This window comes from Lynx rufus, unplaced genomic scaffold (genome assembly GCF_022079265.1).
Source record: "Lynx rufus isolate CCGP_SWC_20201006 ecotype Redwood Valley unplaced genomic scaffold, mLynRuf1.p SCAF_5, whole genome shotgun sequence".
In the NCBI taxonomy this organism is placed as follows: Eukaryota; Metazoa; Chordata; class Mammalia; order Carnivora; family Felidae; genus Lynx; species Lynx rufus.
Genome location: NW_025814867.1, coordinates 53,715,923 through 53,736,128, shown reverse-complemented (window position 1 = coordinate 53,736,128; position 20,206 = coordinate 53,715,923). Strand labels below are relative to the sequence as shown.

General features: G+C 40.2%; 1 protein-coding gene across 4 annotated transcripts in view; it reads right to left on the bottom strand.

Annotated features, from left to right (window-relative positions):
- The window catches only part of SCHIP1 (schwannomin interacting protein 1), a 121,344-nt gene that overhangs the window by 40,439 nt on the left and 60,699 nt on the right, over positions 1 to 20,206 (bottom strand). The window lies entirely within an intron of this gene.

Sequence of the window (20,206 nt, the reverse complement as noted above, 5' to 3'; positions counted from 1 at the left end):
ACTGTCACCTTCCCCTGAATGATCCCGCCCGGATTCCTCTCCACAGCACGATGCTTACTCCCAATCAAGGAAAAGCTGCTTCAACTCCCCAGCTCCCCGGTTCAGGGCTGAGTGTGGACGGCAGCCCTGAGAGGAAACCAGCAACCTTATTCTGAACCAGGGTAGTGTGTGGGATAAAAATAGATGCAAAAACCCCAGACTCCCAGACTTCAGTAGTGAGTTAAAAGCCGGGTATCCTGTGACAAAATGAAAACAGTATAATTTAAAGGCTAACCTGTAGGACAGATGTTTGCTTCCCACCCCCACCACCCCCCTTTTTCCTATAGCCAATCATTTCTTAAAATCAGATATAAAAATCTCATCTTCTGGTAGTAGCCCCAGCACAAGGATAAAATTTATTTCCAACTCAGAGAAGGACCCCTCTGCCTCAGAATCAGCGCTTTGTTCTATCAATATAGGCAAGAGAAAAAGATCCATCAACTTTTCTTTAAAATCCAGCCAGGGGCGGGCTTTTTTCACAAAAGAGAACGTTCCTTTCTGCTGCTCTCTTTACCCTTCTCCCATGGCTTTTGGTTTTTAACTGGCTTTACGCACAGAGATGGAAAAGGCCCACAGCTGGAGGATGTTTTGCTGCAAGAAGAGGACAAACGGAAGTGCACACACAAGCACATACTCATCATTATCCAATTACTACTACCATAAACTAAAAATATACCCACTATTAAAAAAAAAAAAAGGTTACTGTTTGCAGGAGAAAGGGGCCAAAGAAGAATGCAAAGGCCAAGCCTCCTTTTAACAAATGATCTCACACTCTGACATGCTTGGACAGAAAGCAGCAACTGTCCTACTCAATACATTTTCCAATATGAATTCCTGACCAACCCCAGTGCTGTTAACAACAAAGTTCTAAAGCAAAAATGCCATGCAACATAAGCCTTCACATGCTCACTCTGAGTTGTCTATTTCTCTCCACGAGTTAAAAAAAAAATCAATTTGTGGAAGACTTGTGGCATAAACCTGTCTTAATGTAATTTACTGGAGCCCTATGCCTAAGGCAAACACCTTCCTGTGCAGTCCCTGATTCAAATCCAAATCCTGCCTTTATTTCCCCCTCATCTCCCTGACCCAGTTCCCGAGAGCACAACTTGCACATTTGCCGGACAGTACGATGACAAGTTGTATCTCATGAGCCACACCTGCATTTGGGCAGAGCTTCTCCCCAGTCGAGATCTACCCTGTCTTACTCTCCTCCAGACCCCAGGACCCTCACTCTGGACAAGGGTCCTACTATGTGCATACAAGAAACTCAGAACACCTTCCAGGCCTGGGAGGCAATGCTGGCCACCAAGTGCAGCCCCACTGTGGGTGTTCCCAACATTGCAGATTTCTCCAAACCTATGGCTCTGGGTAAAAATGCTCTACTTTCAAAGACCCTGGGTAGATTAAATCCTGCCAAAGGAGATTAGTTAAAGTGAAGGAAGCATGCATGCATCTTATTATATGACAGATATTAACACAGTAACAATAGCTGTCCTTTGTGGAGGGGTTGCTATGTGCTAGGCACTTTACATGTGTCTCTTACATATGTCTTTAATCCTCACAGTAAACCTCTGGAGTAGATATTATTATCAACTGCGTTTCATACCTGAGTGAGGTCAGGTATCTTGTCCGAGGCGTGACGGCTTGCCAATGGCCCAGGCCACAATTGAAACCTGGGCCCTCCGCTTCTAAATGGGTGTGCTATACCACCTTCTACTGGCTGCCTCAGTAAGAAACAACTGCACACAATAAAATAGTCAGGCACAGCTTTTAAAAATTAGGGTTTAATACAGAGGATTCTGGTTGCACTCATAATATCACGTACTGAAACGTTTTCTAAATCGCATATCTGAACACCCCCACATGGGTCACTGCTATCCCCTGATAATGAGACTTTCAAGAAATGAAATAAAAGCTCCCTCACTGATGGTCATGCCCTAATGTGCTGTATGGCGACTTTTCCTTTCTAGTTTACCATGGTGTTTTTAGCGCTACTGTGACTTCTTTCCAACAGCTGTTACGGTTTCAAGCCTTTTTCTAAGGGGGCGGGGATTTCTGTTTATTCATCTTGTTTTCCCCACAGCATCTAGACAACTCCTTACATATGTTAAGTGGACAGTGAAAGACTGTTGAATAAATACATGAAGAGAGGAGAAATGTACGTATTACTTAAAATGTTTCCTCTAGGGGCACCTGGGTGGCTCAGTCGGTTAAGCGTTCATGAGTTGGAGCCCCGTGTTGGGCTCTGTGCTGACAGCTGGACAGCAATCTGGAGCCTGCTTCAGATTCTGTGCCTCCTTCTTTCTCTCAGCCCCTCTCCTGCTCACACTCTGTTTCTCTCTCTCTCAAGAATAAACATTAAAAAAAAATTTTTTTTAAATGTTTCCTCTAAATGCCCCACAGTAGGAAACATTAACAGTTCCTATTAGTGCTTTTCAACTGAAATCTTCTGTGGAAATCACACATGTTCAAAAGATAAAAGTAGGTCTCGTTGGATTGAAAGACAGGGACTACCACAAATTTCAGGAATTTCAATCTCTTGCCTAGGTTAGTTAGCATCCCAGTCCACTTAGCTGACTTAACAGGGGGAGCCTGCCTGGGTGGCTCAGTTGGTTAAGCATCTGACTCTTGATTCTGGCTCAGGTCATGATCTCATGGTTTTGAGACTGAGCCCCGCATCTGGCTCTGCCCTGGGTGTGGAGCCTGCTAAAGATTGTCTCTCTCCATCTCCCTTCGCCCCTCCCATGCACACGCCACCCCCATCAAAAAAAAAAAAAAAAAAAGTTAACATGAATGAAATTATAAAAACCTAGAGGGCACCTGGGTAGCTCAGCTGGTTTAGCATATGACTTCAGCTCAGGTCATGACCTCATGATTTGTGAGTTCAAGCCCCGCATCGTGCTCAATGCTTGTCAGTGCAGAGCCTGCTTTAGATGCTCTGTCCTCTTCTCTCTCTGCCCAACCCCTGCGCTCTCTCTCTCAAAAATAAATCAACATTGAAAACATTAAAATTTACAAGACTGAGCAAAATACATAAAACTATAAGCCTAATTACTAATATCTTTTTATTTTAATTTTAACCAGTGGGTTTATACATTTAGTTAAAATGACTAAACTCTCACCATTAACTATCTATATTCAAATTAATATATATACACTAATATACTGACCACATAGATACATATACATGTATACATACATACTGTTACTGTACCATCTTTTGGAGAAGGCCACCTCAAAATCCAAGATGGAAATTTCCCAGCCAAACAACAGTAACAAGTATGAAAGACCACTCCCTTTCCCTAACCCCTATACCTCTTCTTGTCATAAGTAGTTCTCTAATAAGCACTACATAGAGAAAAGTGATAGAACATCTCCCCTGAAACATGGATGCAAGAGCTTGGCGGGCCCCACTTGTGAATTTACTTTGCACCCCCTCCTCAAGGAGTGCTCAGCACATAGGTTCACAACTTAGACCCTTTCCAGAAGAAGCTGTACCACCACTATCTGAACGGCTTGGGTCATCTTGAATATAAGGTATTTTCCTACCATGGGGTCTGATCTTTGGTGTTTTTGAGAGTTTTGCTACTCAACGTGTGTCCTTCTGACAACAGCATTTGCATCACCTGGGAGCTGACTGGAAATGCAAGCTCTCAGATCCCACCCCAGACTTACTGAAATCAGAAATTTAATTTTTAAGAGTCTAGGAATTTTGAATGCACCTTCAATTTCAGAAGCCCAGCTTCAGACCTTGAAAACAATTCTTTATAAGCTATTATCTATTTCAGACCATATTGCCAGACATGGTGGCAAGACCCTGACTTTAGATGCTTGGGATCAAACTGTAATTAATTTTACTTCCAAGAGGTCCAAATGAGTAGAGGAAAGGAAAAATCAAAACAAAAGACCACCTTGGAAGATTTGAGCTGAGTATAATGTTTGGTGGTTCTATAGTAGCTATGCAAACAAAGGGATAATAGCCCCCAGCATCCTTCCTACAGATAATTTCCTCTGGTTCTTTCCTCTAATGCTGACCTCTCTAAAATGAACTGTGCTGACATAACATAGGCCCAGATGCTACTAATATTTTCCTTTAAAAAGTGTACACACAGCTACTTATAATCCCTGAGCTTGAAAGGGTCTCTTCTCACCCAATGCCCTGAAATTCAAGGACTAGAACTTGAAGTTTCCTGTCAAGCCACATCTGAACTGGTCACGTGAGCTGATGCTTCTAAATGATCATTATCGGCCAGTGGTGGAAATGATCGATTCTGAAAACACTGACCACATTACTGGGAAATCACTCACGTGCTGTCAAAAGATTTTCCTATTCATAGATGGAAACTCTAGTTCATCCTGATTAACCCTTCAGCATCCCACTGCATTCTCTTCCACCTTAAAATCCAAACTCCATGTGCTATACAAACTGATGCCTAATTTATCATCTCTTTGCAAATTAACTATTTTTTTCTTCTGTGCAAAGTTCATCTAAATTTGCTTTGCTTTCCATTAAGGTATTCTGATAGCTAGATAAGCTATAAAAATATGCAGGCAGTTTTTAAATGGACTTTTTAGTGCGGGTTAAAAAAATTAAAATGACAGCATTGGGAGTGGGGTGGAGGAGGTGAATGTGTTGGCAGAGTGTCAGGCTTACCCATATCTGAAAGACTGAGGGCCACAGACATAAATCTCCCTGCTCAACTGAAAACCTGAACACAAGAAACTCAACTGCACTCACTTTGATGGTCACTGCACGTTTCCAAGGAGGACCAGGACAATGCCCTCTTTTCTCCGTGTTCTTAGCATTTTTACCCCATTAATGACTCTCTCTTAGGTTAACTGTCATAGGCCACTCTGATGTTTCCCTCTGAATTCAAGTAGTTGTGTCAAAGTACTTACTATTTTAGGAAGTTTGATAGTTTCTGATGCTTCTATATACTGCACGGGGAATAGTAAGTATATCAGGATTTCAAATTTTCCCTTGGGATGGAGGATATAACTAAATAATAGGATATGGCTCTATTAATGTTGAAATTCTGCATGTGAAATTGTGATTAGTCACCCAAGATTATGTGTATTTGTGTGTGTGAGAGAATGTAAGGTCTCTACTCTCCAAAAATCATCCATGCACTGATATTTACCATAGAGATGGTCCCATTTCCTTCCCATCCTTCATTGCATCCCTTTTCCAAGAGAAAATACTAGATGTCCATCTTGAAATGTGTTGCATATTTATTTCTTAAAATTACTTGGTGTCTGAATCATGGTATTTGAAGCCCCAAGTGCTACTTTAAATAGGAATGATGTATTGTACTAAATTTCTATTTCAGATCAGGCCCATAATGAAACTCTGTTGAAATGACTTCTTTTTTTTTTTCTTCCATTCGGGCACTTATCACTGTGCTCCTTTTGTGGTAAAACATATAAATTAGATTTTCAGATATCTTGGCTAAAAACAAGTACAGATAAATTTATATCCAGAATTATTTTCTTAATTAAATTAAGGGGATATATATGTGACCCCATCCTCAGAAAAACACAACTATACATCAACCAGGCAAAATAATGCAGATGAAGTATTCTTCAACGCTATTAACTATGGGAAAATCTTTTTCTAATTAAAAAAAAAGCTATAAACTTAAAAATTGTTTCATTGCACTTATTTTTAAAAGCCTGTATTAAATAATGCACTAAAATGCTTTGAAATTCCCCTTTCCATTAGGTCAATATATTTTTCTTCCTGGCTGTGGATGAAACCAGGCTTAAACTGGGTGGAATCTTAAATGAACTCAAATTTGATATCTTGTTTTCTCATTCACAGGAAGAAGGGATTGGGAAATGAGCCCTCACTTGGCCTGATGTCAACAGGGATAGAATATATTTCCTTTCCTTTGTTAACTATTAAATAACCCACTAGAATCTTGGCATGTTTACTACTTTCTCCAGCAAGAATTTAAAAAATATCTTGATGTACTACTTAAATTGATATACTCCCTAATTTTATCATTTGGAATCAATACAGGGCATCTTTTATCTTATGTGCTGGGTATGACACTTCAATTGGACTGAAATGTTTTGTCCAAGAAAAATTTCGTGTTTCAGGAGGCAGTAAAACTACTCCTCTATACGGTAAAAAGATTCACTGCAAAATTTGATATATTAAGAAAGGGGGCTTGGGGGATAAGTACTTGCCTCAACTGACCACACGTTATTTTGAAAAAGTGCTTGGGGATAGACCATGAAGTTCACCTTGGGAAGATTTTGGGGGTGAAAGAGAAATAGGTAGATAGGTATCTTCTTAATGCATCATCTCTGGGGAGGCTGGGATGTCTGTCTCATTTATTTTATTCTTTGCACTACCTCCCCCTTTTTTGGCACATGGGATGTTTGACACGCTGGCAACTGTTCAAGAGGTTCACAAGCCAGAGACTAGGGGTGCTGCGGTCAGCTTCGCCAACTCCCTGTTGCAATGCACAGATCTGAGCTTCTCTCTGGTATTAGCATGGGTAGTTCTCGTCCTGGGGACTAAGTACAGCACCAAATGTGGAAAATGTAATTCAATCCAACAGACATTTATTGAACACGTATGCCACGTGTACAGTAGGGAATTAAAACAAGGTCCTGGGGCACCTGGGTGGCTCAGTTGGTTAAGCGGCCGACTCTTGATTTTGGCTCAGGTCATGATCTCACGGTTCACAAGTTCAAGTCCCATGCTGGGCTCTGTGCTGACAGTTTGAGATTCTCCCTCTCTCTCTGCCCCTTCCCTGCTTATACTCTCTCTGCCTCCCTCAAAAATAAATAAATAAACTTAAAACAAATTTAAAAATGAAATAAGGTCCTTGTTTTCAAAAAGCCTGTTGCCTAATGGGGGAGACAGACTTGTATATCACTAGCTGTAAATGGGTTGGTTCTGTTAGAAGAAAAAACAAAGTGCCCTGAGAAGGAGACATTGTCAGTGGGGGAAGAGAGGGCGAAGCTTCCCAAAGGAGGTGGCATGTAAGCCTTGAAAGTTGCATCAACCTGCAGTAGGTAGAAACAGGTGGTATGTGGGTGGGAGACATTCTGGGCTGAGGTACCGCAGCAAAGCACGAGTACTAATGGCAATATGGGGGCATGAGTGTAGCATTTAGGGGGAGGAGTGTTTCTGCCAGGGGTTCAGATCACAGTGAGGTCTTGAATGCCATGCAAAGGGGTCTGGAATTATCCTAAGGAAAACGAGGGAACATTAAAGATTTCTATTGTGCTTCCTCAAGACCAGGTGTGTGTTTGAAGAAGAGTCTCTTTATGTACCCGAGGGAGGAAAGAGATGAGAGTCATTCACATGCCATTTTCCTTTCTTTCTTTCAAGCCTTCATTCCCATAGTAGCTAAGAATGTGAGGGCGTGATCTATATCTGAGGTCGTAGGGAATTTAAGCAATGGGAAGAAAGGGATAAAAGCATGTCATTGTTTTTATATCCACACTAATTCCAAAAACCAACTGCAGGGAAAGAGAAGAAAATATTTAGGAGCTTTTAAGCAAAATGGACCCTTTGACCTAAACTTGTGCTTTCAAGTTAACAAAATTTCAAAGCTTCCTCTCAGAGACCATTTAGAAAAATCTGGCCTCTTGAAGGCTGCCAGGCCTGAAGCTGTGGGCAAGGTTCTTTCCTGAAGAGATTGGCTTCCTCCCAAGACTGGAAAATGGAGGTCGATAGCTCTATCTTTTAACACGGCTACAACTGAAAATGACAACACATGCCTCAGTAACCTCTTGGCGAATGTAAATCCTATGAGGGGGAAGTACACGGAGATGATGACAATGTGAGAACCTTTAAAAACGAAACAACCATAAAAAATTCTGCCTGAGAATTGCTCTCTGAGCATCTGTCCTTGGGTTAACTTGTTCAAAGCACAGTGCGTCCAAACACTTCAAACAGAGGTTTTCAAGCTCTTGGTAGCAGTGAAACTCTTTTTCAAAATAATCCTCTATTTGAAAAAGCAATCAATCACTCCTACATCCATACATTGGCAACAAATAATTGGGAAATGAAGTGACACATGGTTTTCCTCGGCTGCTTTACAATTGTCACTGGGCCCCTGGTGTGCGTCAGAAGAAGGTTGCTCTTAATTCATGGTAACTGACTTATTTATGCAGAAAGGTGGCTTCTGACAGGAACCTGCCAGCTCCCATACCAGGATAATAACTAGGGAAAAATCCCATTTCATAGATGAGAAAACTAACAAGAAACAAAAGGATTATCTGACCCACAGACAATGAAAACAGTGCAGGTTAATGGTGTGTGTGGGGTGGGGGGAGGGAAGGGTGGATAGGGGAAGACAGAAAGTCATCCCAGTGGCTACCAAAATATAAGAAACCACGATGCCACAGTATGTTTACATGCCTTTTTTCTTAGTCAATTTTATATAGAGTAAGCATATCCATCCATATTACTTGAGGGTTTGTTCTAAGCACTGGGAAAACAGATGGATATAAATGTAAAAATCCCTGCCCTCATGGAGCTTACATAAAGTGAGGGAGACAGAAAATAGAGAACCATACAAAATATGAACTCTGATAGATGGTGATGAATGCCAAGTAAAAAAGTAAATTAGGGAAGTGTAATAGAAACACTGGGATAGAACCGGGGAGTTGGAAATTGACACAGGAAGTCCAGAGAAGGCCTTCCCAAGAAGGTGACATTTGAGCAAAGACCTGAAGAAAGTGAGAAAGCAGTTACTGACACAGGATGCCAAGGTGAACTGGAATTTCAGATACACAGAGAACAATTTTTTAGTATAAGCATGTTCCAAACACTGCAGATCATTTGCTAAATCTGGCAACCCTACCTGGGGGAAGCACAACCAGCAGAAGGGACAGCAAGTACAAGGCAAGGCTGGCACAGTGGGAGGGGAGTGAAAGGAAGGGACAATGTGGCGAGTCCAAGAGGAATCAGAGGCAAATTGATGCAAGGCCCAGAGGGCCAAAGACCTGGGAGGATGTGGGGTTTACTGTGAGGAGGAGAATCTGAGATGACTGACATGCTTTGATTTAGGTTTTCATAGATCATTCTGGATACTGTGTTGAAAATAAGACTACTGTGGGGTGTGGACAAGGGTAAGAGCAGTTAGGAGGCCATTATGCTCTGAGGATGATGATAATAATAATAGTAATAATAATATACACCTAGACATATGCACCAAAATGTGGATGTAATTTTGGGGGAATGGCCCTTGAAGTTCCCCATTCATGGACTCTCCATTGAGAAACTCTGGTATACATTTGTGGGAAGAAAGGAATCAGTCCTACAAATAACTTAGACTTACTCAGTAAAAATGCTACCCTAAGGAACTTGCTTTAGTCGCTGCGTTTTTATCCTTAAAAACAAATAAAGAATCTACTCCTGAAATCATTATAGCACTATATGCTAACCAACTTGGATGTAAATTAGAAAATAAAAAAATAAATTAAAAAGATAAAAACAAATAAATAAATAAGCTTTCATCCAAAAAGGGGCAGGTTTCTGAAAAACATCCTACTGTCGGTATTATCAGTGACTATGACAATCAAGCTAAGGGCTTAGAGAACCTGTCTTTTCTGAATCCAATCACATGTGGTGTCAGGTGGGTTCTAAAACTAAGATTTCCAAGTGGATCGAGACTTGGCTTCACGGTTAATGTTTTCATTTTTACTGACTTACGCATAAAGGGAGGGTGTTTCAAAAGAACATACACATGAAGGTGGTTCTACTCCAAAACCCCATGAAGATGCAGAATCTACTATTATTATCTAATACACTTACTTTTATTATGAAAATAAGCAATAAATACTTCAAAACTATTAAACACACAATGACAGTGTTACATGTCACAGTTCAAGTAAAATAAAATCAATTTGTCTTCTTTCAGGAGCAGTTGGCTAACAAAATCCTTTCTCTTCAGGTGAAACTGCTGATAGTTGACCAATTTTTGACCTATAAAACTAGGGATTTCACGATCAACTGAATGAAAAGGTATAGGGAATAATCTTATAGTAGCTTGCCTTTCAAAAATTAAATTATATAGCTTCTCTGAAAAGAGAGAAGAAAAATGATTTTAATTATGATAGTAATTTAGTCACCTGGAGCCATGCCATAAGTAGGTTAGGCTCTCCATGGATGTTTGACATTCTCCGTTCCCAAACTCGGTATTGTGTCTAAGTGAAGTTTTGGCTGTTTCCTCAGCATCTTCCCTTGCTCCTGGGGAGAATTCCTGTTAAGTGCATATCTCGATATTTAGGGTCTGTGACTTAAATGTACTATGAAATGAAAATACAATAAAACAAGCCCATAATTACACAATTCTAATTATTAAGCAGAGAAAAAGGTGTATGAATATATTGTATAGGCACACTTAGCTGAGAAACCACCGGCTTGAGGCTTGTGAAATGTACGAGTCTGCCTGCATACATTTACCTGTGGGAAATCTGACCTAATGAGAAACACCTGCTTGTCTCAGGTAACCTACCTCACACAAGGAAGAGGCATTGTTAAGTTAAAGAATTGGTCTCTTAGAGCTTCTGAACTCGGTCAGTTGGGTAATACCCCAACATTAACTATCTTGGACTTGGATTAGCCATGCCTGCTGCTGCAAAGAGCAGTCACTCTGAGAACATTCTCGTTGTCTGCTTACAAGGAAGACACTTTCAATGCTGCCTCGACAGGCCAAGTTGCAGGGAAGGAGTTATTAACACTCTAGGACTGGTCTTCTGAAATTGTCTAAGTGTTTAATTCAAAACTTCACGTAGCAAGTTAGCACAAAGATGAATATGTAATCCTGAAAAATTTTCTCTGTGGAGTTTTTTATGCATGTCAGCACCTTAATTCTTATTTACTAGCCATTTAAAATAACATGCATGTAAAAATAAGTTTGGAAAGACATAACAAGTGCAACTTTAAACATCAAGTGCATGCTGGCTGATTTTTGAAAATTTCTCAGATCATCAATTACTACTTCGTATTTATATAATTTCCTTAAAGACAATCCTAAAAACTGGATGCAAAGCAATTCACATCCTATGCAATGAGCAAAAACCGTATTTTGCAATGTTACCCTAGTGAACTGTGACCAGCTTTTCTCTCTGTGAAGCCCCTTAAATTCAATTACAGTTTACAGCAGTTCCTCTTCTTTGCACAGACATAGAGAATGTGCAAAGCACAGATCACCTCAGTGGATTTCACAATATGCTTTAAAGGCCAAGGAAGCACTGTTTTCTGCCCCATTACTCCCCAGAAAACCTAATTACAATTCAGACACTGTATGCGATGAAGGCCAGGAGTGGGGAATAGCAAAATCCCTTGAAAATCCGGAAAGAGGCAACCTGCTGCTTTGGAAGAGGAAGGCCTCCTCTCCCAAAGGATTCCGGCCTCGCAATCAGGCTTTAAATCTTACCTGATACGAACAGTTCTCCTGATGTACCATCTCAGTGCATCCTAGGGCACAGACCCCAAAGCAGGACTGCTCAGCGAGGCTGCCGAGGCAAAGCGCGGAGCATCCACTGGCGGAGAGAACGCCCTGGGAAGGCAGGGGCTCCCCGCAGATTAAAATGGATGCTGTTTCGCTGATCAACCTGCGCAGTGGCACTGCCTGTGCCGGGAAGCGCGCAGCGAGCCGAGCCGCTCTCCTCGGAAACCAGCAGTCAGGCTCACAAACATGGAGCTAGGACTGGGCTGGGGGAGGGGGCGCGCTCATCGCTGGCACAATCAGCCAATTATATTATAGGCACAAAGAAAAGGATCAGTCTGGGGCTGGTGTGACCTTCTGGTGCTTTATGAAGGCAGTTAACTGATGTGGAAACATTCTAGTCCTCATTAAAGGGAAAAAGGCCAGCGAGGGAGAGGGAGAGAGACAGACACAAATCAATGTTGCAGTTGAACATTTCTAACCTCCGGCATCATCCTTCCAGCCCTCGGATGCTGCTTGCGTGGTGCTATGAAAAAGAGGCCTTAAGGATTATTTCGGAACTTTTAACATGCAAAGGGGAAAACAATCCATTCTGCATATTGACACTGAAGGGATGTTTTCTGTGTTGAGTTTTTGAAAGTGTTTGTCAACTTTAGAACTAAAAGGAGGGTCTTCACTCATTTAAAAAATGGCATTTTGTAATTCTGTTGATTCCCCACTTTTTACTGGCTCTTAGCTGCTTTTTAAGTCAAACAGAAATCGAATGAAATATTTATTTCTAAAAAAAATTTTTAGGGAGAGGGCTGATTCAAGTATCAAAGTCAGTATAATTCATTCATTTTGTGAAAATGAAACTAAACTATATAACCCAATGCCGTGACTTGAATATATAGATATCCCCAATACAAGACATATGATCCTAGAAACAGGCCATTCTACCTAAGAGGCTGTAATGGAAAGAATTCTGGACTTGCAGATAGTACTCAGAGGAAATACATGTTTCTGGGGAAAAAAGGGGAAACAATTTCTGAAGTACTTCAGGGTCATCCTGGGATTTTAGGGTATGTAAAAAGAAACAACCAGGCCTGTAAATTCTTGAAGCTAATTTAATTACAGAAAATTAAGAAAGTAAACAATAAAATAAAATTTCCTTATCTATATTATTCAGCTGCCATATGCAATCTGTTTTGTTGTTTCTTAATGACATGGCCCCGACCACATAAATGGTACTCTATAAAACCTTCACTGAATTTAAACCAGCAAATTAAAAAAAAATTCAATAGGGTTATTATTCGTAAGCAATTTTTACCTATCTATCTACCTCCTCAAAAACTCTTACTAGTAACCATGCAGTTTTCATTATGTTACTGACAGAGAAAAACAAGTACTTTTTGCCTGAGGAATGAAATCAACATGTTTGACAAGTTTTCACCTCAATCCCTGTCTTAAGGAAGGGTAGGAATGTGTGTTAGGAATATATGGTGATATATTTATAATTTTGTAACAGCGCCTCTGTTGTTTGGAAAGACAAAAAAAATGTTTTTTAAAATAAATATTCTTAATTTTTGCTACTTGAGATTCACATAGGAGAAAAATTTGCTACCTGAGTTCAACTCCAGTGAAACACTCACATGCACGGCTTCAGCATCCTACTTAGGGGAATGAGAAGGCAGCAGGGAAGGCCCAAGTGATGATCTCACAGGTTTGCATTTCAGCACAGGGCTCACTGGGTTCCAATGAACCCAGTACTCTGGATACTCTGGTACTCTGGAGAGGTACCCTGCAGAAGGTCACAGCCCTTCTCTGTAGAATATGGGAGAAAGACAGGCCATGTGACATGGGCAGGATTCTTTAGACCTGTTCATTGGCAGGTGGCACAACGAAAGGTTGATGAATGAAGCAGAAGCCTGAGCTAGATCATGAGTCTTCTTAAATGTAGGATGAAGAAAAGAGAATAGAAACTTTTCAGGGAAAGGAAACAATATTCAGTACATCCTCATCCCAAACTCTGTCCTTCTACTGAGCCAGGACAGAGACAGAGATGTCTGTGAGGAGCACCTTGCTATATAATTACCTAGATGAAGGTTCTGGAAGCCTATGTATGTGCAAGGAAAAGTAGGCCATAGTGAAAAGTTCCTTTTGCAAGGTAGCAAATAAGATGAAATGGAAATCCTATACCTAATATAGAAGGCATACCCCAACTTTCCAAGACAGAACAGCTTTAACTTCAAAGGCTGTTAACACTTTACTGAAGTTACTACACGACAATCTATGACCTAAAGACTCAGGAACATGCTTTCAAGCTGTACAAGGCCCAAAAAGCCACTTCCTGGACTCTGTTCTCTTCTGAAAACTAAAGGCTCTGGGATAGATTACATAAGCTCCTGAAGACATTTATCATGTGTTGTTTAAAAAAAAAAAAAAAAAAAAAAAAAAAAAAAAAAAAAAAGCCTAAACATGATCCCACTCTTCACAGTTGCTGTTCCATAAATAGTGGAAGTGACTCAGAGGTGGCTCTGGGGAGAACAAATTTCTGACAATTGTATCTCAAATCCTGTCAAAAAAACCCTCTCAAGTGGTATAAACAAGATTAAAAAAAAAGTAATATATCAAGGCAGCTTCCCTTTATAGTCATTCATTGGAGAGGACTCTGTGTTACAACTTAAATTATGATTTGCTAGTACAAAAAACTTTAAACAGAAACCAGCTGTTCCAAGAACATTTAAGCTAGAATAACTTACCAAACTACAGTAACATTTGTTATTTTTGGATCAAAAAATATTTGTGAACTGTTTAAGTATGGTCTATGTAGCAGAGAGATTCTTTTTTCTTCTTAGGTCTTTACAACTTTCCTTCCCATAAAAAGTATTGGTTTTCAGATTTGGACAGGACCTCATGAGATACACTGTTATTTTCCAGATATGGAAACTGAGGCCTAAGAAAGTTGTGACGTGCCCAAAAATATAAATCCTCCTCCTCAAACAACAACAAGCCATCAAAGAGAAACAAACCTCCAGATTTTCTAGGTTCATATCTTGTGAATGTGTCCTTATTAAACAATGCTAAATGAAGGCCCACGAGATTTGGAGAAATAAACCCCTTTGGGCCAATGTAGGTTGGCCTTGAAATCAAAATCTATCATAATGGGGAATGCCTGGGTGGTTCAGTTGGTGAAGTAACCGACTCTTGATTTTGGCCCAGGTTGTAATCTCAGTTCATGAGTTCGAGCCCCAGTAGGGCTCCATGCTGACGGTGTGAAGCATGCTTGGGATTCTCTCTTTCTGCCTCTCTCCTGCTTGCATTATCTCTCTTTCGCTCTCTCTCTGAAAATGAATAAATAAACTTAAAAAAATCTATCATAAGGTAAAAGGTTGTAGTATGGCTCTACCTAAATTTGAATCAAAGGTATGTTTAAAAGGAGGAAAAATTAGAGTATTTCCTGACTGGGCTACTTTTCTGCCAGTGAGCAAATTGTGGTGTCTATAAATCCAGAAAAGTATTTTTTCAATTTGGCAGTTACTAGCAACAGAATCAAAGAGATTTTTTGGGTAGTAAATGTAGTGATAAAAAGTCACATCTACAGGTCATGGGAGCATACAGTTTCAAAAGCAAATTTCTGGGGTCAGGGACTGACTTGGAGGGGGGTATCAGGAATTTTCTGGCACAAGCTGTGTGATTTGATAAGGTCTTGGCTTACACAGGTGTGTACATTTGCCAAAACTCAGTGAATAATATATTTAAAATTTGTGCATTTCATTGTATGTGAAATTTATCTCAAAAGAACTTTAAAAATATGCTTAACAAATATTGAACTGTAGTTAATGATATGCAGGCTAAGTTTTTAGAGGGAGGCTTAGTGAAACTTTGAAATGCATCAAATAAATTAGAGGAACTGATGGCTAGGTAGAGGGATAGTTTGATGGAAAGCTGTGACAAAGCAAGTTTAGTAAAACATTAACTGTAGAATCTGGAAGGTGCATAAGCGGGTATTCACCTAAAAACTATCCAGTTGGAAAATGTTCATAATGAAATTTTAGAAAAAAAATGAAGTTATGGAGGGTGGGGAAGATGAAAAAGGAAATCATTGTCTTAAGCACTGTCTTAAATTTTCAAGCTTTTCCTTAGGAATTTTGGGAAAGCAGGTAGACATTTTATAAAGCTTTCAGTTGCAATGGAAGGGGCAATGGAAGCAAAGGAATTATGAGGCAAATCAATTCTGTCCACATCAGGGAGAACTGATGTTCTCCTGATGCTCTCCTGATGTTCTGTGTTCACCCAAAAAACACAATCGGCAACACCTGCGACAATGAACCTTAGAAAATGGCTTCATAGTTTACAAAGTACTTTCTCCAACATCTCCCTTGTACAACCTTGCAGTTGAAACAGATGGCTATTCTGTGCCGTGTAAAGACATGTTTCTGTCCTCAAGGAGATTGGTATGAGAAATAAGGCAGCATGTAGATGGCTGCATATAACAACTGATGATTTAAGTGCCTTAAAAGAGATTTTGTGTTTGCTCACTGGGAATTCAGAGACGAAGAGAACTCTTAGCTAGGGTAAACCAGGAGACTGCAATAATCTTGTTGGTTTGGTTGTTCACTTCTTGAATACCTATCTTTTCTATTTGTAGACTAATGCAAGTTTACTTAGAACTTGGATTTTGGTTGGTTTATTCAGTGCTAATGTCCCCAGCATCTGAAATAATACCTGGCATATAATAAGCTCTCATTTAATTCATTTATTCATTCATTTAAATATTTTTAAATGAATATATAAATGATCATGACCTTCAGAAAGTCACCTCATTTATCTTGGAACTCCGTTTCCTCATCTATCAACGGAGGATGTTGATTCCTTGATTATTGGGCTGCTGACAGGATGAAATGAGAATAACATGTAAAATAGCTCTTAGGTACTGAGGAGAGGAGCAGAAATGGATTTTTCCCCCCTCTTAATTAAAGGCAATACAATAGCTCAAGAAAAAAAAGAGACGCCTAAAGGATGGAGGTCATAGTGGGAATGGAAAAGAAGAGACAAAGGGATACTTGCATGAGACACTGTGAAAAATGAACCGATGCGTCCAGCCACTGATCTGATGTTGAAGTGAACAAGACAAGGAGTCATGAGGCTTTGAGACCAACCACTGGCTGGAGTAAAATTGGTGCTGTGCAAAGAAACAGGGAAGTCAGAAGGAGGAACAGATTCTGGGGGATTGGGCTGCAGTAATGAGTTCTTTTATTTTTCACCATGAAGTTCTGAGCTGAAGGTGCAGGAGGCAACTGGGGCCCAAGAGAGAAGTCAGGCAAACAGAATTTGGGATGTGTTTGCAGGGAGAGGATAGTTGAAGCTGCAGAAAATTAGATGAAGGGGGAGACTGTAGAGAAAGAACTAGTAAGAAACAAAGATGTCCCTGTGGTAAACACAATAATGACCTCCCAAAGTATTTATGTCCTAGTCTCCACCTGGGAAAGGGGAATTAAGGCTGATAATCAGCTAACCTTGAGACAGGAGATTATCCTGGTTATCTAGATGAGCTCAGTGTCACCACAAGGGTTCTTAAGGTAAAAAGAGGAGGCAGAAGAGGAAGGAACAGAGATGACAGTATGAGAAAGGCTCGGCCAGTGTTGTTGGCTTTGAGGACAGAGGAAGAGCTCACAAGTCCATGAGTGTGGGAGGCCTCTAGAAGAGGAAAAGGCAACGAAACAGATTCTCCCCTAGAGCCTCCAGAAGGAGGAGCATAGCCCTGCTGACACGTTGATTTTAGTCCAGTGAGACCACTTGCGAACTTCTGACCTCCAGAACTATAGGATAATTATTTGTATTGATGAAGTTGGGATAAATTTTTATAGCAGCAATAGAAAACTAATACAATAATCTTGGGTCAAAGCCCACATTTAGAGGGCAAGAGGAAGGGAAGGGAGTGTGGTCGACAGGGTGAGAGGAAAATGAAATCCAATGTAGTGAGGGGTCACCAGGGGATTTGCTGGCAGAGCTAAATTGCTTCAAGTACTTTTTTGAGGGAAGTGGAAAAGACTAGTAGGGTGGAAGGTAAATACCACCAAAAGCCATTAGTTCTGACTATTAGGAAGTCATCAGTTACTCTTGAGAGAATAATCTCAGTAGTAGTGTGTTGGGATAAAAGCCAGGTTATCAGTGGTTAAGAAGTTGAGGGACTGAGTAGAAAGCAGTTTGTAAGGAAGTTTGTTGGTGAATTACAGCATTAGGGCAGTAGCTTGAGTGTATAGTGGAACAGGGAGGTTGTGGTTGTGGCTGATTTTTAAGACAGCGGAGACCTGAACATCTATGTGTTCAGCAGGGAAGGAGCTAGAGGGAAGGGAGAAATTGACAAATCATCCAAAGGGCCAGGTCCTGGAGTTGGACCAGGAGCACGTGATGGTTCTTCATTCAGCTGTGGACCTGAAGATATGATGAGCAAAGTTACGAAGCAGTGCTGAGTAAGGAGATGGAGAAAGATGCAGGAGCACAGGTTGGGGGGGTGGTTATCTTGGGGTCCTTAAAGGAGCAGCAGGTGGTTAAGACCTGAAAGGCAGGGAAGGCCAGAGTGGGATCAGAGAGTCTGGACCAATATGGTGGACAGCTTTTCCAAGAGATTTTGTAGAGGGTTTTGCTGTATCACTTGAGAATATTCAGTTAATGCTATAGAAGAACAAGAAAAACAAATGGGATGAATGAAACTTGTAAGAGGTGTTAAGGATAATGAGTATGTAGTAGTTTGTCAGACATATGTGAAATGTGCAAGATGTTTAGATTTAGACAATGAGTAAGCAAGCAGACAGAGGCAGAATTCATCATATGTGTTAAGTGTCAGTGAGTAAGTAAGTATATGTAGCCTGGATGTGTCAGACATGGATCAAACACATGTGTGCAGGTCATAGAAAGGAATAGAAAGACTAAAGAAGCACCTAATATTCACAACACACTAAATAACCCGAGGCATTCAATATTCATTAGATTTACTCTGACTGTGCACTGGTGACTCCCATTCTGGCCCTATGTACCCTCTGCCTAAGAAATGCAAATATAATCCATAGCAGCTCATCAGAAGAGGGGGCAAGCTACAGAGGAAGCCAGAGGGACTTGCCCCTGTGTCTCTGATAAAGCAAGTTGCATGTCATTGGCAGATACCTCGGTCTAATTGGGCCTCCTTTCTCAAATCTCAACTCAGTTTCCTAACCTTATCATCAGCAGGGAAGGTGGCCATGGCAGAAAGCCTGGACACACAAATACTGTATAACCTAAGATTCAGGTAGTGCGGTCCTACACTATATTGTATGTATGTCAGCGCGGCCCCTTTTCCTTGCTTTCTGATATGCATTTTAAACTGATTCAATGAACTGTGATTTGAGCATGTTAATTTGGTCTGTGACTTCTGGGATAGAGCATCTGTAATGGACTTGAAGGCCCCTGTTGCAGCAAGGTCATTTTTCATATATAGAGAGAACGCTTGGTATCAGGATATTCCCACATGCCCTGGGGCCCAGAAATGAGAAGTAAGAGAAGGATAAAAATGAGATGGGTTATAATTTTTTTATCCTTAAACCATAAATAAGAAACTTATCTAAGAGTCTTACAAACCACTGTAAACTAATATACTCAGAAGTTTTGACTATTCTGACCCTGGATACCTTTATTTCAGGTATTAAAAAATACTTTGCTGAGCAAATTATTAATGTGAATCAAAGATTGTCACTTTTTCTTTTCTTCTTGAAGTATTAGAATCTGTTTTTAAAATGAAAACTGCTATGCAAGATAATAGAAGTGTTTTTAATCAACATAAAACTTCTAGTTCAAATTTATATTTACTTATCATATCCTTCATTGAGAACATGAGGCTTTGTTGTACATAGACATTTGAAAATAGAATTTATAGAAGTCATTTACAGTCTTATTCCAACTGTATTTTTACATTTATTTATTTTGTTGGATTGCACCACATCAAGAGAATCTGGTTTCACATAGATAAGTAGTCGGAAATGGCAGCAGTCCTTTTTAATAGCTTATGTTGCAATCTCTGATATTCTTCATTAAATATACCTAAACGCTTGAAAGCAAAATAACAAGAAATTTATTTCCAGATTGACCTACTGACAATATATAGCAATTGCTCACATTTCTCATAAGAGATAGACACGAAAAGGCAGAGTGTGCAAACTTCTCAGAGGTCATCTCTCTAGAACCAGACCTGCTCACCTGATGTATCTGCCATTCACCTGGCGCTGCATAATCTACCTATTAGGCTTGATGAGGGTATGTGCCCAACAGATATGCCTGACCCTAACCTGGCAGTGAACCGTGCTGGGCCCCTTAGGCATCTTAGATAATTTTTCCTTCTTGGAGATGCACAGGCATGACTTTTCAGTAAGACCAGTACAGAGGTACCACCCACATGGTCAATGACACATTTACAAGTACAGTTTTAAGGACTGTAAAAGACTATTTAACCCAGCAGGATAAATTAATATGCTAATGTAAAAAAAAGGGGTAGGGAGAAATACTTTGCATAGATATGAGGGAAGGAATCACTACATTTGGGCTAAAAGGTTATATTCTTCTTACTGTCACTTTACAGGACCACTTTTCTCTAAAAGCCCAAGGTCTCATAGACAATCTCATTTGTATCTATATTCGGAATTATTTTCACATCTCAGAACTTTCTCATTACCAATTTGATTTGGGGTGGGGGGTGCTGGGAATGAGGTGTTTAGAAGCTCATAGAACAGGTGCAA